The sequence below is a fragment of the Rhinolophus sinicus genome, chromosome 17 (assembly GCF_057876585.1).
Source record: "Rhinolophus sinicus isolate RSI-liver-muscle chromosome 17, RSI-T2T, whole genome shotgun sequence".
In the NCBI taxonomy this organism is placed as follows: Eukaryota; Metazoa; Chordata; class Mammalia; order Chiroptera; family Rhinolophidae; genus Rhinolophus; species Rhinolophus sinicus.
The window spans coordinates 119,076,890-119,092,858 of NC_142517.1; the positions used below are offsets into that span (position 1 = coordinate 119,076,890).

Consider the following 15,969-nt stretch of genomic DNA (forward strand, 5'->3'; position numbering starts at 1 on the left):
CAAAGCACACAATGGAAGTCAGCCAATTTTCCATGACCAAAAATTTCTGTCAGTGCAAATCAAGAGTCAAAACGATGTTGCTAACCTTTTTTGATATCAGAGGGATTATTCATTATGACTTTGTACCAACTGGACAAACTGTTAATCAGGTTTATTCTTTGGAAGTGCTGAAAAAGCTGCATCAAAAAGTTAGAACAAAAACAAAGTGAAATGTTTGCCAGCAATTCATGGCTCTTGCATCAGGACAATGCATCAGCTCACATGGCCCTGTCTGTGAAGTTTTTAGCCAGTAAACAAATAATGGTATTAGAACACCCTCCCTTACTCACCTCATCTGGCCTATAATGACTTCTTTCTCTACCTGAAGATTAAGGAAATATTGGAAAGAAGATATTTTGATGACATTCAGGACATCAAGGATAGTACGATGAAAACTCTTATGGCCATTCCAGAAAAAGAATTCCAAAATTGCTTTGACGGGTGGTCTAGGTTCTTCAATCAGTGCATAGCTTCCCAAGGGGAGTCATCTCAAAGAGGACCACAGTGACATTCAGCAATGAGGTATGTAGCAGTTTTTCTAGGATGAGTTCACAAACGTAATTGTCAAAACTTGCAGACATACAAGGCCAGGAAGCAGAGAACAAATAGGATAAATGCAGAGATGAATCAATACACATCATAATTAAAATGTCAAAATTTGAAAACAAAGACAACTAGTTACTTCCAACAGAGCTCCCATAAGACTGTCAGCTGATTTCTCAAAAGAAACTTTGCATGCCAGAAGTGAGTGAAATATTCAGCTATGAAAAGTAGGACTTACAACCAAGACTACCCTACCCAGCAAAGGTATCATTTAAAACTGAAGGAGAGATAAAAAGCTTCCAAGACAAGAAAAAAACTAAAGGAATTCATCACCACCAAGTCAGTATTACAAGAGACTTCTTTAAGAGTCTTCTCTTAAAGAGACTTCTTTAAGAACAAGATGGGGGAAACAAACAAACAAAAAACAGATCAAAAATATGAATAATAAAATGGCAGTAAGTATTTGCCTATGCATAATCACTTTAAATGTAAATGGATTAAATACTCTAAACATAAAACATAGGGTAGCTGAATGGGTAAGAAAACAAGACCCATGCATATGCTGTCTACAGGAGACACCCCCACACACATACATCAAAAGACACACACAGACTAAAAGTAAAGGGATGAAAAAAAAATATTTCACATAAATGGAAATGAGAAAAAAACTGGGGTAGCAATACTTATGTAAAAAAATAGACTTTAAATCAAAAACTATAATAAGAGACAAAGAAGGACATTACATAATAATAAAGGGATCTATCTAACAAGAGGACGTAACCCTAGTAAACATCTATGCACCTAACACAAGAGCACCTAAATATGTAAAGCATATATTGATGGACATAAAGCGAGAGATCAACAGTAATACAATCATCGTAGGGGACTTTAACACCCCATTGACACCAATGGGCAAACCTTCCAGACAGAAAATCAACATGGAAACAGTGGCCTTAAATAATACAATAGGCCATAAAGGATTTAATTTATATTTTTAGAGCATTCCACCCTAAAGTAGCTGAATATACATTCCTTTCAAGAACGCATGAAGCATTTCCCAAGATATATCACATATTAGGTCACAAAACAAATCTCAATAAATTCAAGAAGATTGGAATCATATCAAGACTCCTTTCCAACTGTAATGGTATGGAACTAGAAATTAATTACAAAAGAAAAACCTGAAAAACACATGAACACATGGAGGCTAAATAACATGCTACTAAACAATTAATAGGTCAACGATGAGATCAAGGAAGAAATCAAAAACTACCTTGAGACAAATGAAAATGAAAACACGGTAACCTAAAATGTATGGGACACAGTGAAATCAGTCCTAAGTGAGAAATTCATAGCAACACAGGCCTACCTCAAGAAACAAGAAAATCTCAAATAAACAATCTAAGTTTACATTTAAGGGAATGGGAAAAAAAGAATAGCAGACAAAGCCCAAAGTAAGTGGAAGGAAGGAAATAGCTATTAAAAATAAATGACAATTGTTGGCAAAGATGTGGAGAAATTAGAGCATCTACATTGAAGCCGGGAATGTAAAATGGTGTGGAAAACTAACAGTTCTTCAAAAGCTTATACATGGAAATACCATTCATCCAGCAATGCCAGTCCTAGGTATATATCCAAAAGAATTGAAAGCAGGGACTCAAACATATTTTTATACCATGTTCATAGTAGTGTTATTTACAATAGCCAAAAAGTAGAAGAAAATCCAACTGTCTATCAACAGATTAATGGATAAATCAAATGTAGTGTATAATACAATGTAATATTATTACTCACCCATAAAAATAAATAAAATTTGACATATGTTACAACATGGATAAACCTTTAAATCAGGTTACATAAAGTAGACACAGAAGGATGCACATTTTATGATTCCAACTATATGAGGTATATATAATAAAAAATTCATAGAGCCATAAGGTAGAATAGAATTTGGGGAAAGGGGAAGGGAGAGAAGGGAAGTCATTGTTTAGTGAGTACAGAGTTTATATTGAAGATGATGAAAAATCAGGGTATAGATGACAAGGTTACACAACACTGGGAATATATTTAATGGCACTGAATTGTAAACTTACAAATTGTTCAAATGATAAATTATATATTTACCATAATAAAAAAGATAAATTTTAAAGATTTTAAAAAAATGCATCTGACAAATGCAAGAGGATATTTTTAACTTATATACAAGGTTATAATTATTATCAAAAATATGTAAACAAATGAATACAAAATAAATAAAAATATAAAAAGCATAATAACAAAAATTTTAAAACAGAAGATATTCTAATGGCTAATAAATACATGAAAAAATGAACAATCTCATTAGTAATTGAGGCAATGAGAATCAAAATGATTACTTAATTAAATAAATAATAATAATAAATCCAGTATTTTTAAGTGAAGGAGAAGTGGTACAAAGGCAATTTGGCAGTAGTGCTAAAAATAAACAAATAGAAAGAAAGGAAGGAAGTGAGGGAGGGAAGAAGAGAAAGGAAAGGAAGAAGGAAGGAATCTGACCCTTTGACATAGCAGTTCTACTTCTATATTAAAAATGTATGTCCACATGAGAAAATGCTACATATCAAAAACAGTTGTTGGATTATAGTATTCCATACAATACAAATATATTGAATACAATCTAAAATTCTATTGGCGGAGAAAACTGTGAAAGACTCTGAAATGGGCATAAACTCCAGGAATAACTATAAATTTCCTGGAAACAATAACTCCAGAAAGTCTAGCTCACCTTCCATGTTATCTCTGCCAGTCATTGCCTTTGAAAAACCCTGTAAGTTGAGAGAACTGATAGTAATGTAAATGATTTATTTACAGGTAAGTGCAAATGACTTGTATCCATGGGGGTTGTAAATATTGACCGACTTTGCAATTTTGTATATATCTATAAGTTCATTTGGGCACATTTGACTCTGTGTCTGTATATGTGTGTGTGTGTGTGTGTGTGTGTGTGTGTGTGTGTATGGGTCTTGAATTCTTTTAACTAGTTCTCACATCTTAGTGGTCTCATTAATTGAACTAAAGAAAATCTTTGACAAGATTTTACTTTAGTTTTGTACAAGTCATTTATTACCTTTTAAAAAGCATCCTTTATCATCATAATTACTCATCTGTATTAATAAATTTTGTTCATCTCCATTCAGGAATACCAAAGGAGTTCAAAGGAATGTGTCTGAACCATATATTTTTTTATGAAAAGTTATTTTAGAAATATCATTATTAAATAAGTTGTTTAAATATATATTATATATATATATATATATATATATATATATATATATTAAAATTTGCATATGTAAAATATATAAATGCAAATATGTAAAGGTAAAAGAAATACACATTTACGTTTTTAACTGGTTAACTAAGGTGATTGCATGGTTTATCATTCAAACTGGTACATTTCTATGAATTGAAAATGTCACCCTTACATTAAGAACTACACCAGATCAGCAGATAGAAATTGGCATGAATGGTCCCTCACAACCTGAGAATTATTACCTCTAGAAAAGATAACGCACTTTATTTTCTAGTCATCTTGATATTTATAAGAGTTCAGTCATTTAGTACTTCTACAATTTAAAGTAAAATGAAATTCAAAAATATAGTTTTAATTAGTTGAGCTTAAAAATAATGTCTGAGATACAGGTTTGATAACATTGTGGTCAATAGTTCAAATCTTTAACAAAGGGGATTAATTAAATGAATTATGGCACAAATGTAGGATACATTTTGTATAGCTTTTAAAAATGCCTGTTTCAATAATGCTTAATTATAAAGAACATAATTATTGTATAATATAAACTAAAACAGTTTTATATATAAGCAATATGGAAACTTGTTGATTACAAATTAAAATGCATATCCTGGGGAAAAAAGTAGCTTTTAACCAGGACTAAAAAGAAGAATTTTGCATGCATGTTCCTTTAGTGTTTCCCAATATTTTCTTCCTTAGTTATTTATTTCTATTTCAATCATTAAAAACAAAAACACATTTTTATTTGATATGGATATGCCAGTTGTGAATCATCTTATTTCTCATCCAAAAGTTTGTTTTGCTCAAATCAATGCCCCCCCGAAATAATTAACCAACTTGTCTAATCTAAACTAATTTATTAAACAGAAGGATAAATAGGGACATAAATGAAAACAGATATTGCATTATCTGGGACAAAGACAAGTGATTTACATATGTATATGACAAGATTTTTACATATATGATAAGATGTTTACCTATGCCTTGCAAAGGGATACTAAAAGTTCTATGGTAAAAGGGAACTATGAGTCATAATGAGTACACTCTGGATTCTAACAGCCCTAATTTGATTTTCAGTGACTAGTTGTCCCTTTTGAAACATTCCATTAATTTCATAGAAATACAGACTACCAAGCTTGAATCCCTTCAAAAAGTTTTCCAAGATGTCATTCAACACCTAAACAACTTTATTGATGAGGAGCTCATTGCCTTTGAAATAGTTTATTTTCTTTTTTGAAAGTTGTTACAGAATGTAGAGTTAAATGGGAAAGGTTAATCCAATTTTAAATAATTGAAAAGAGACATTCTGTAAAACATTTTCCATTTGTAGCCGAGTGTCTTCTTCTGTCCAGGCTAAATACCTTCCATTCTACGTAAGAATACTTTGTTCATTCCACATTCTCATCCAGAAATATCTTCATTGTCCAAGATGACCCATTTGTAGTGATTCTGTGAGGAAAATGTCCCTGAGGCTCATGCACCATCCAGACCCAATTAGATTCCACATTACTTACTCACATAGCATCTAGCTCTTATCCTTTTCATACATTTTCTGTTGTGTTATTTTTGTAAGTAACTTTCAGATTTCTAACTGTGGAGTCCTAAAAGGCAATGACCATGGTTTTCCTTTTATATTTTCAGTGCAAAAATACCTCACATCTGATTTAACTTCCGGTGCTGGATTGAATGGGCCTCTGAAATAGATAGCAAGCCTTGACAAACAAACCATGAATACAATTTAATCCCCCGGAGAAAGTAATGTCATGTGACTTTCCTTCTGGAAATGCTTAGCTCTAAAAGATAGCATTTAATAATTAAGATTTTCTCTCACCCCTCCAAATTATGTCTCCTTACTGTGCAAAGTTGGCATTGGGCAATAGAGACTATGACCTAACTATCTTTGCAGCTTCACTTCCCAAGCCTGTCACTCAAGAACACGGTGAATCTCCTAGACCCTGTGGATTTCTTTGTCCTGAACATGATGATGAAGCTTCATTTCACCTCCTATATATACCAATAATATATACCAATAACCACAGTGAAAATGGATTTCTTTAGTCCATTGTTTCTCTTGTGGTGTTTGTTGTTTAACTTTGGTGTAAAACACTCAAAGCTACAACATTCTTTGTGACACGCTGCAAGGAAAATATTGAAAATTTCTTTTCAGGTGAAAGTTAGTTTTGAAATTGGCTTAGAGATGGAAAATCTCATTTTGAAATTCTAAAGAAATATGAGTGATGCCAATTACAGATGTTGGTTTATATTCAAGGCTTAAAGCAGAGCGTTCATATTCTGATTCTTCAGAGACTTAGCATTTGCCCTTTCACAGAGATCCTCATTTAGGAAGATGCCATATGGAGAGGCCAGTGTGAGTTCTCAGCATGTCTGGGGGGAAATGCATCCAGTTGTGGGGCTTTTAAATCTGTGCTTGTGATTTATCAATACAGCCTAACCAAATGCTTTATTAATTCAGAAGGTGTCATGACTTTAATTTATTTTATATCTTTTAGTGCTCAGGCCAAATACTTTACTAATCATCACATGCATTTCAACAATGGAACCATACATTTAAAATACTTGACATGCTGCCCATTAATCTACACATTGCAGCCCACTGTGAAATTTGCTGATGGAATTCTGTATTTTATAGACTCATCTTTGAATTTTGATGATTTGGTTCAATATTGTTAGCAGAGAAGTTGCTTTCTTGGGGAATGTATTGCCCATTAAAAGTGACATGCTGGGGTGATTGAGATGTGTTTTGATTTATTAATTGAGTTTATAATTGTATATACTCCACCAATCACAAGGCTTTCTCTGTTGAAAGGGACTTTAGCTCCTGTGTGTTGATATTGTAAGTGAGCTTTTTTTTCCCCATTTTTAGACCCCACACTAATACAAAATCTTCTTATAGAGCAAACAAATAATATTTAAAGATCCTTTGGAATACATTTTTTCCTTTTAAAAAAATATAATATGTCAAATTTTACCAAACTATGCCAAACAAAGCAGTTTTCAGAAACTGGAGGTCATAAAAAAAAGGAAAAACTCAGAATAAAATCCTCAGAACAAGATGTAGAAAACTGTAGATGTTGGATTTGCACCATTATTCATACTATGAGTTACCTTCAACATATTGCAGCTGAATTCAGGAACTATATAACAACCAAAAAAAAAAAAAAATGAACAGCCTTATTTGATTTTTTTTCTGTTGTGATGCCTATTGAATTTTGAATTTTTCCTCAGCTATTTCAGTCTGGAATCAACACAGTCTTAACCTTTCATATCAAGCATTCAGGGAATGTCCTGTAGTGTGAATAAATACTTATTGAACATGTATTTCTTGAGCTCCCTACTATGCATTAATCATTTGGTAGGATACACTGCCCTCGAGGCACTGGTTGGAAGACATGCACAAAATTGAGAAACATTAAACAATTTATCAGAAGTCAGAGTATGAATTTTTCAGAAAATTTAGTGTAGTGGAGAAGATAACACAGACCTTGAAGTAAATTAGCATCAGCAAAGGAAAGGTTACTGAATGTATCAAGTGCAGATGTTGAGTTCAGGTTTAGCTGAATTCTAATTTCAGCTCTGGAATCACAGAGAAAGTTTTAAAATATCTCCATACCTCAGTTTCATCATCTATTCCTGGGATCACTCATGCTGGGCTCATAGATTGTTGTGAAGCATAAAAGGATAAAAGAGATACCACGTATGTATTTTGACTGTTGAGTATCTAAGAGTAACTGTAATGATAAATATGTGATTTTATTAATATTACTATCAAAAAATTATAGAGAAAGGAAATTATGTAGTACATTTGTATCGCTAAATGAAGTTCTGTGGAAGAGATGAATCTGATTTGGGCCTTGAGTGGACAGATTACTTAACGAAATATGTGTGAGTATGCCAAATAAAGAGAAAAATCATAAATGGAGGCATGGAAGTAAGACAGTGCATAATGTATCGGCCATGGATTGTGCATGTGTTCATTGGGAGCATCTGGTGTGTGTGTGTGTGTGTGCGTGTGTGTGTGTGTGTGTGTGTGTGCGTGTACAAACAATATAATACAGTGGACTTCTTCTAATAATGTCCAACATGTACAGGATCTAAGCAGCACAAAGTCAGTATTGTAGGTGATCATTTCTCAAATTTAGATTCAGAACATTCTGGTTTTAGATTAATTCCAAACCTTTAATTGTTAAGAACAGGTTAACATACTGACATTTTTGATGATTCACTTAAAAAGCTAAAGAATTATGATCAATTTGTCGGATTTTGTCATATAAACTTACCAAATTACTCATGAAATTACAGCAGAGGAAATAAAAAGAAATAAGTCAATAACACATATTTGAATGTAATGGACTTTAAACAGACAGATTGGGAACATGGAACTGTGGACATGGGGCTACTGTTTTTATTATTGAAAATTATGTTTTATTTGAATGTCAAATGAATATTTTTTATAACAAGATAGATGATAAATGATAGATAGGTAGATAAAGATAGATAGTTGATAGATAGATGATAGATACATAGATAGCTGATGGACAGATGATAGGTAAATAAATTTTGTCCATAATAATGTCACTCTTGGGAATTTAGATATGGGTATAGTTTCTTTGAAGAAGAGTGATAGCCTGTTATTAGATGCAATGCATAAACCTAAATATGCCCATGGAAGAGAATCTCACTTTTGTTCATTATTTATTGGGTGTTACAGAAGAAAAAAAAAAAGACAATCAAGACTCTGGTTTATAGCAACATCCCATATAGTCACCATTTATAGTGAAGGCATGAAAAATGCATTTTCTTTAGTATGCACAGATTTTCCTCCATAGCCATGAAGAGTATTATGTAAGGATATTCTTGGTGGGAAAAAATTCCAGACTTTACGATCTTTTCTTGCTTCTTAAGAACAGAATCATTTATTTGTGACTATTTTTAGGTCCTTGAAAGCTATTCTCTTTTCATACTTTTCTATAGCCATACCATGATGTGAGTGAACACCTACCTACACACACAGACACACACAGACACACACACACACACACACACACACACACACACACACACCACTCTATTCTAAATAGAAACTTAAACCTAACTCCCTAAAATTACAGAGACAGCCTTACTGTTATATCATATGTTTCAGGCCATGGCTTCACAAATTGTGTGCCAATAATGTGTGACTTCTTCAGTAATCTAGTGAATTAATAAGCGTGTTAAAAATCTGTGATTGCCTAATTGTACAACATCTTGTACTATGTGCCTCATCTATGACCAGACATGGTTGATGATAGACCATAAAGAACATTTCCCTGTTTAAAATCCAATAGAGTTTACTTAAAAAGAGTAGTTACACATTCATACAAAAATCCATCCTCTCCTCCTTCCCAAGTGCCACTGCTTATGTGCTGATGCCATAGAATGGACTCAGTCTCAGTCTATCCCAGAACACCCTGGAGTGCAAAAATTACTGAACACAAATTAAGTCAGTCCCTTGCTCAAAACTCTAAATCAACCAAGGTTCTTAACTGCATGAATCTGGCTAGCTTAAAAAACAAATAGTTGAATATAAGTATTAGCTACATTACAGAATAAATGGAGGAGAATGAAGAAAGATGGGTAGAAAAATGGGTTAACCCAAAATACTCTGCAGCAAAAAAATCAGGCAGTGTAATACATACTTTATTTTAAAGGTATGGTAATAGATATGTGTGAAATTGGTACATACACCACTGCATTACCTGCTATAAATGGAGTAGAACTGGGGTGGGTGTGGGGGGAGAACTGTGGCACTGAGACCCAGGCCTTCTGAGTTACAGCCCAGTTCAGAGGGCACAGGCTTCCTGACTGGTGTCTTGGGGCAAAGTAACTCTCCTTCCCCAACCTTTGAAGATTGGGTGAATAATGTACGGCTAGGGGGAGATGCCCATTTCCTCAGGTTTGCCTGCGGTATCTGAGGCAGAGGTGGTTATGGAAGGGGAACTGAAATACAATAATTCCAGTATTATGTGCCAAAGGCAGTAAATCAGATGCCTGTTGATGAGCGAGTGCTGTTGTAACTCCAGGACTAGACTCCAGTTCAGCTGGCATCAGCTCATCCCAAGGATTTCTACAACAATATCTGTCAGGGCACCCATCAGGCTCTGCAAAGCCTGTTTCTCACCAGCCACTTTCTGCTCTTGACTCCTTACAGGCCAGGTAAAACTTCACCAGGCCAGATGGGCACTTGAAGAAGCCAGAGATACTGCATCAGTGCTGCAGATATGTTAGATTAGCTGCTTGCACCTCTAGCCACCTCTGAATTAGCGTACCAAAGATAAGATGAAGACCTTTCTGCATGTCTTCCATACATAGCTATCTCCACAGTTCCATTAGCAGCAAAAGGTGCAGCTCCAGGGCTTGCTAGCTAACTCTGTCTCTTTCTATGGATCACCAGCACTGAGATCTTGGCTTGGGTCAGCTGCATATGCTGCGTATGACAAGTAACCATCCACACATCCTTTGGGGATTTATTCAGGATATGTTTTTCAGGCTTTTGTTGGCTGTGTTTCCAGTAGCTAGTATGTCACTACTGCTATTTTACTACCTAGCTGCACCCAATATTTGTAACACAATGGCTTTGTATCCCAAATCTCCCAATATATTGACATTGAAAGCCCCAGTCGGGTAGATCTGATTAGTCAAGCCAAGGAGGATTTCACTGCATTAACTACTTTTCTTGCCTGATGTGGGCAGTGGTTTCCACCAATACTATTCATAACGGGGAAGAAGTCCCCAATTAGGAGGAGCTGTTAAATGATAGACATCTAAATGAAGGAAATGCAGTCATTCCTTCATTCATTCACCCATTTACTCTCCAGCGTTTCTTTGACAAGTGATTTCATGACTCTCCAGTGCTTAGTAAGGTTCATAAGGTTCATAATAATGTTAAGCTCTGTCGTCTGACCTTTACTGATATTCCTGCCATAATCACTGCTAACCTTTCCATTCTATGTCTCCCCACATACCTCAAATTCCAAATTCCAGTATCAAATAATAATTCCAGATGGAAATAATTAAATTAATAAATAATTTAATTCTGAGAGGTGGACTTCCTTCTAAGTTTTGTTGAAGGCACATTTTACTTCTGTTCTCACAAACCAATTCAAAGACTGTCATTCTGAAAATCTCTGCCATAAATAGTTATGTTAATTTACTTATCAAGATAAATGTCTCTCAAAACAGTTTCTCTAACTCATGTAACCAAAAACAGCTAATTTTGTCTTCAAATAGTTTTAAACTTCTAACTACTGTTTAAACTTCATGCCACATTAAAAGACATTTTAAGTTCACCATTAGACTATAGAATTGACTATGTTTTACAATGTACTCAATGAAAATTATTGTACAGTGATACATTTTTCATCTTTAAGCAATATCTTTAATATTTCACTGATCACATTACTTAATTTTCCTCTTAAGAATGTCAGTTAAATCTTTATATGGAGAAATTTGTATAGACTTTAATGACCATGAACCCAGAAATGAATGATGACTCTTTCCAAAACAGTAAAATGTTTGATATCAGCAAACTCTTATTTGCTATCTGGCAGAACGTCAAGTGGGGTTGAGCATGATGAGGTCAAACTGAACGTGAAGACTTCTTTTAATTTAGAAAAAAAACATGAGGGACAAAGCAGACATGTGGAAAGCATGAGGACTAACATCCAATTCTTAATTAACTCTTAGTAAGATTAATTAAAAGACATTTTACTAGGTAGAATGAGCCATGGCTGTATAGAATGGTACTTTTATTTCCAAGGAAGCAATCCAAGTTTGGAACTGAAGGAGCAAAGATATTTAGAATAAGAGTCAGTTTCCTAATCCTTATTACATAATTCATTCTGAGCTATTTCATTTCCAAACTCAAGTAAGGGACTTTGAATAGTTCTGGTGTTTGCAGCCTACACTTTCCTGGGCTCACTAAGTGCACATTCTTCTGTAATCTGACATGTCCCTGTCTACTGTTATTATTTCATTTATTTTCTTGAGCTTTGAAACATAGCTGCTGAAATTCTGACCCAACCATATTTTTTCAGTAATTTCTTCTGTGAATGTAGGTAGCAGTACTGACTTAATAGAGTTTCCATGGGATTGATTTTGATGCTCTATGTAAAGCACTAGGCACACTGCCTTACACAATTAGAAGCCCGTGATTCCATCTCCACCAATTTTCCTATTTTTTCTTTTATGAAGATGCCCTCTAGACTGAAGATACAAAGTCATGTGAGGTTCTCTGTCCGTTGTGGGAATATGAACAGTGTTTTGCTGATTGAAGGAATTTTCATCTGTATCAATGCCTGGATTTTATAAACAAAAAATTTGAGGCCCAAATTCATAAACTGAAAGGTCTAAAATGACTCAACAGACAAATTCTGGATGTGTGTTTCCCTGGCATCTTAGTAACTTTCTTAATTAATAAATTAATTTAAAAAAATGTTAATACATGCTATAAGAGTATTCTTTCTTTGTTGTCTTTGTAATATTTCTGTAAGCATAGCAGTGTTCTAGTTCCTTATCAGTAACCTTAGGACTGCTCATAGTTCTTAGCAATTGATGAAGCCCTTTTTCCTGACAGCCACTGGGTGACTAGTTTGACTTGTTATTTCTACCATTCCTACATACGTCACCATCATAGTATCAGAAATAATGAATCATTGTTGGTATTTAGTAGAAAGGTACAAAATGATCAAAATGGTGGCATGAGGTGAGCCTCTGGAAATCTCCCCTGGAATTTACAACAAATTGAAAAACCGTAACTCCACAAAGGACTCCCTGCACAGCAGACAGGCAAGATGAAGAGGCCCACTACTGAATCCAGCTAAAGATGGGCAAATGGCTTGAGCAGTGGATGAGGGAAGGAAGAAATGCAGAGAAGGGGACTCACGGTCACAGGACACAGAAATAGATCAGTGTTCCGAGCTCGCTGCTTCCCGAAACTACCGCAGCTGCGTGCGAGTGAGGGAAGAACTCGGACTGCTAGGGCTCCGCTTATGGCCCACAGGGCGGAGGGGGCAGCATATAACACGGCTGAACCCAACGCTCACGGCAGAGACCTCGGAGAAAAGACTGAGGGAAGAAGGCTGAAAACGGTGATTTAAGCCCTCACTCTGAGCAGAGAACGGAGCCTTAGGCACTGGGAATAGCCGCCCCCTCCCTACCCTCCCAGAGCTCACCCACCCCCAAATGCCCGGTGCTAGAAGCGGAACAGTAGCAGTGTCAGATCAAAAGAACAGAATATTTGCTGTTCTGAGAACTGTGGACCGCAGACACAGATTCGCAGACCAACTAGTTCTGGCAAAGGGGAGGGAGCTGTGGAAGTAGGACCGGCTGTGGTGGTGGTCGACGCCATTGCTCTGGGCCACCTCTCACAGCTCACCTCGCCCCTGGCCCCACCTATCTGGGTGGATGCCTGCAGGAGTAAACAGAACTGCTGAAACCTATGGGCTCTGAATCAGGAGCTGGAAGAGCTTTGGAATTTCAAAAGCTCTCCACATCCCCACACAGATGCAGTGCCCTATGACCCAGGAAAACTATTAACAGAGGAGATGCCCACCTTCCAGGGAATCCCCCCATTGTGTGAGAAGCAGGAATAGTGCAGAGAAAACATAACACTACTGTGTGAGAGAGAAAAAAAGGCTGCAGTCAGAGAGAAAATAAAACATTCTAAAAACATGTACTGGAAAACAAAAGAAAGACCTCTTCTTATCAACCTGTTGCAGACCCACTCCTGTAGACATCTAGGAAAAGAAATTATAAATCATTAATTGCCATGAATAACCAAGGCAGCAAGACAGCTCAGAAAGAAAGTGAAAAATCTCCAGAAAAGGAACTTAAAGATATAGAAATATGCGACTTAAGTGACAGAGAATTCAAGATTGCAGTCCTGAAAAAACTCAATGAGATGTAAGAAAATACCGAAAAGCATTTTAATGAACTCAGAAACACAATCAAAGAACAACATGAACATTTTACTAAAGAGATTGAAATTTTAAAAAAGAACCAAATAGAATTTCTGGAAATTAAGAACTCAATAGAAGAAACTAAGAATGAAATAACCAGCTTAAAGAGTAGAGTTGACCAGATGGAGGAAAGAATCAGTGACATCGAAGATAGAAACCTGGAAATAACACGGGTGGAAGAAGAAAAATACTTGAGACTTAAAAGAAATGAAATAACTCTACAGGAACTTTCTGACTCCATCAGAAAGAGCAATATGAGAATAATGGGCATACCAGAAGGAGAAGAAAGAGAGAAGGGAACAGAGAATATATTCAAACAAATTGTTGATGAGAACTCCCCAAACTTGTGGACAGAACTGAATCCTTGAATCCAAGAAGCAAATAGGACACCCAATTTCCTCAACCCCAACAGGCTTCTCCAAGGCACATTGTATTGAAGCTGTCAAAAATCAATGACAAAGAAAGAATCCTCAAGGCAGCCAGGGAAAAGAAGACGGTAACCTACAAAGGAAAGCCCATTAGATTATCATCAGATTTCTCAGCAGAAACTCTACAAGTCAGTTGGGAGTGGAACCAAATACTCAAACTATTGAAAGAGAGAAATTGTGAGCCAAGAATAATATATCCAGCAAAGATATCCTTTAGATATGAAGGAGGAATAAAGACCTTTCCAGACATACAGATGCTGAGGAAATTTTCCAATACACGACCTGCCCTACAAAAAATAGTAAAGGGGGCTATTCGATCACCACCAACAGGGACAATTTGTGGCAACCAAAACATAAAAAGGGGGAGAGGAAAGGCCTGAACTGGAATATGGGAATGGAGAAAGAAAGCATGTGAAGAAAATGGAATACTCTAAACATCAAACTTTCTTTTACATAAACATAAGGGTAACCACTCAAAAAAAAAAAAAAAACAGAACTGAAATATATACTACAATAAAAGAAGAAAAAGAGGGAAACATCATAGAATACCACCACACAGAAATAATAGACAAGAACAAAAAGGCAAAGAAACAAAGGAGACACAGTCTTACCTGAAAACTAAAGATAGAATGATAGGAAATCCTCACATATCAATAACGTCCCTAAATGTAAATGGATTGAACTCAGCAATAAAAAGGCACACAGTAGCAAATTGGATCAAAAAACTATACCCAACCATGTAATGTCTCCAAGAGACGCATCTCATCTATAAGTACAACCATAGACTCAAAATGAAAGGGTGAAATTGGCACTCCAAGCAAATGGTATCCAGAGAAAATCAGGTGTAGCCATACTGATATCAGATGAAACAGACTTCAGGGTGAAAATGGTAACAAGAGACAAAGATGGACATTTCATAATGGTAAAGGGGACTATACAACAAGAAGACATAACAGTCATTAATATTTATGCCCCCAATCAGGGAGCACCGAAATATGCCAAGCAACTACTAACAGAACTAAAGGGAGAAACTGACCAAAACACAATTGAACTAGGGGACTTAAATACAACATTGACAGCTATGGATAGATCATCGAAACAGAAAATAAATAATGAAATCGCAGTCCTAAATGACACATTAGATGAAATGGACATAATGACATTTATAAAGCACTTCATCCTAAAACAGCAGACTATATATTTTTTTCTAGTATACATGGAAAATTCTCAAAGATAGACCATATATTGGGACATAAAACTAACCATAGCAAATTTAAGAAGATTGAGATCACACCAAGCATATTCTCTGATCACAAGGCTTTGAAATTGGATATCAACTGCAAAAAGAAAGCAGGAAAAAACACAAATACATGGAGATTAAACAACATACTTTTAAAAAAACGACCAGGTCAAAGAAGAAATTAGAGGATAGATCAAAAGATACATACCAACAAATGACAATGAAAATACATCCTACCAAAATTTTTGGGATGCAGCAAAAGCAGTTTTAAGAGGGAAATATTTATCTCATTACAGGCCTATCTCAAGAAACAAGAAAAATCCCAAATAAGTAACCTTACGTTACACCTTAAAGAACTAGAAAAAATAGAACAAATGAAACCCAAGGTCAGCAGAAGAAAATAAATAATAAAAATCA

General features: G+C 35.3%; 1 pseudogene; it reads right to left on the reverse strand.

The window, feature by feature from the left end:
* Positions 1–9,795: 9,795 nt before the first annotated feature.
* Positions 9,796–15,969, reverse strand: part of LOC109456959 (sorting nexin-19-like) — a 70,359-nt pseudogene continuing 64,185 nt past the window's right edge.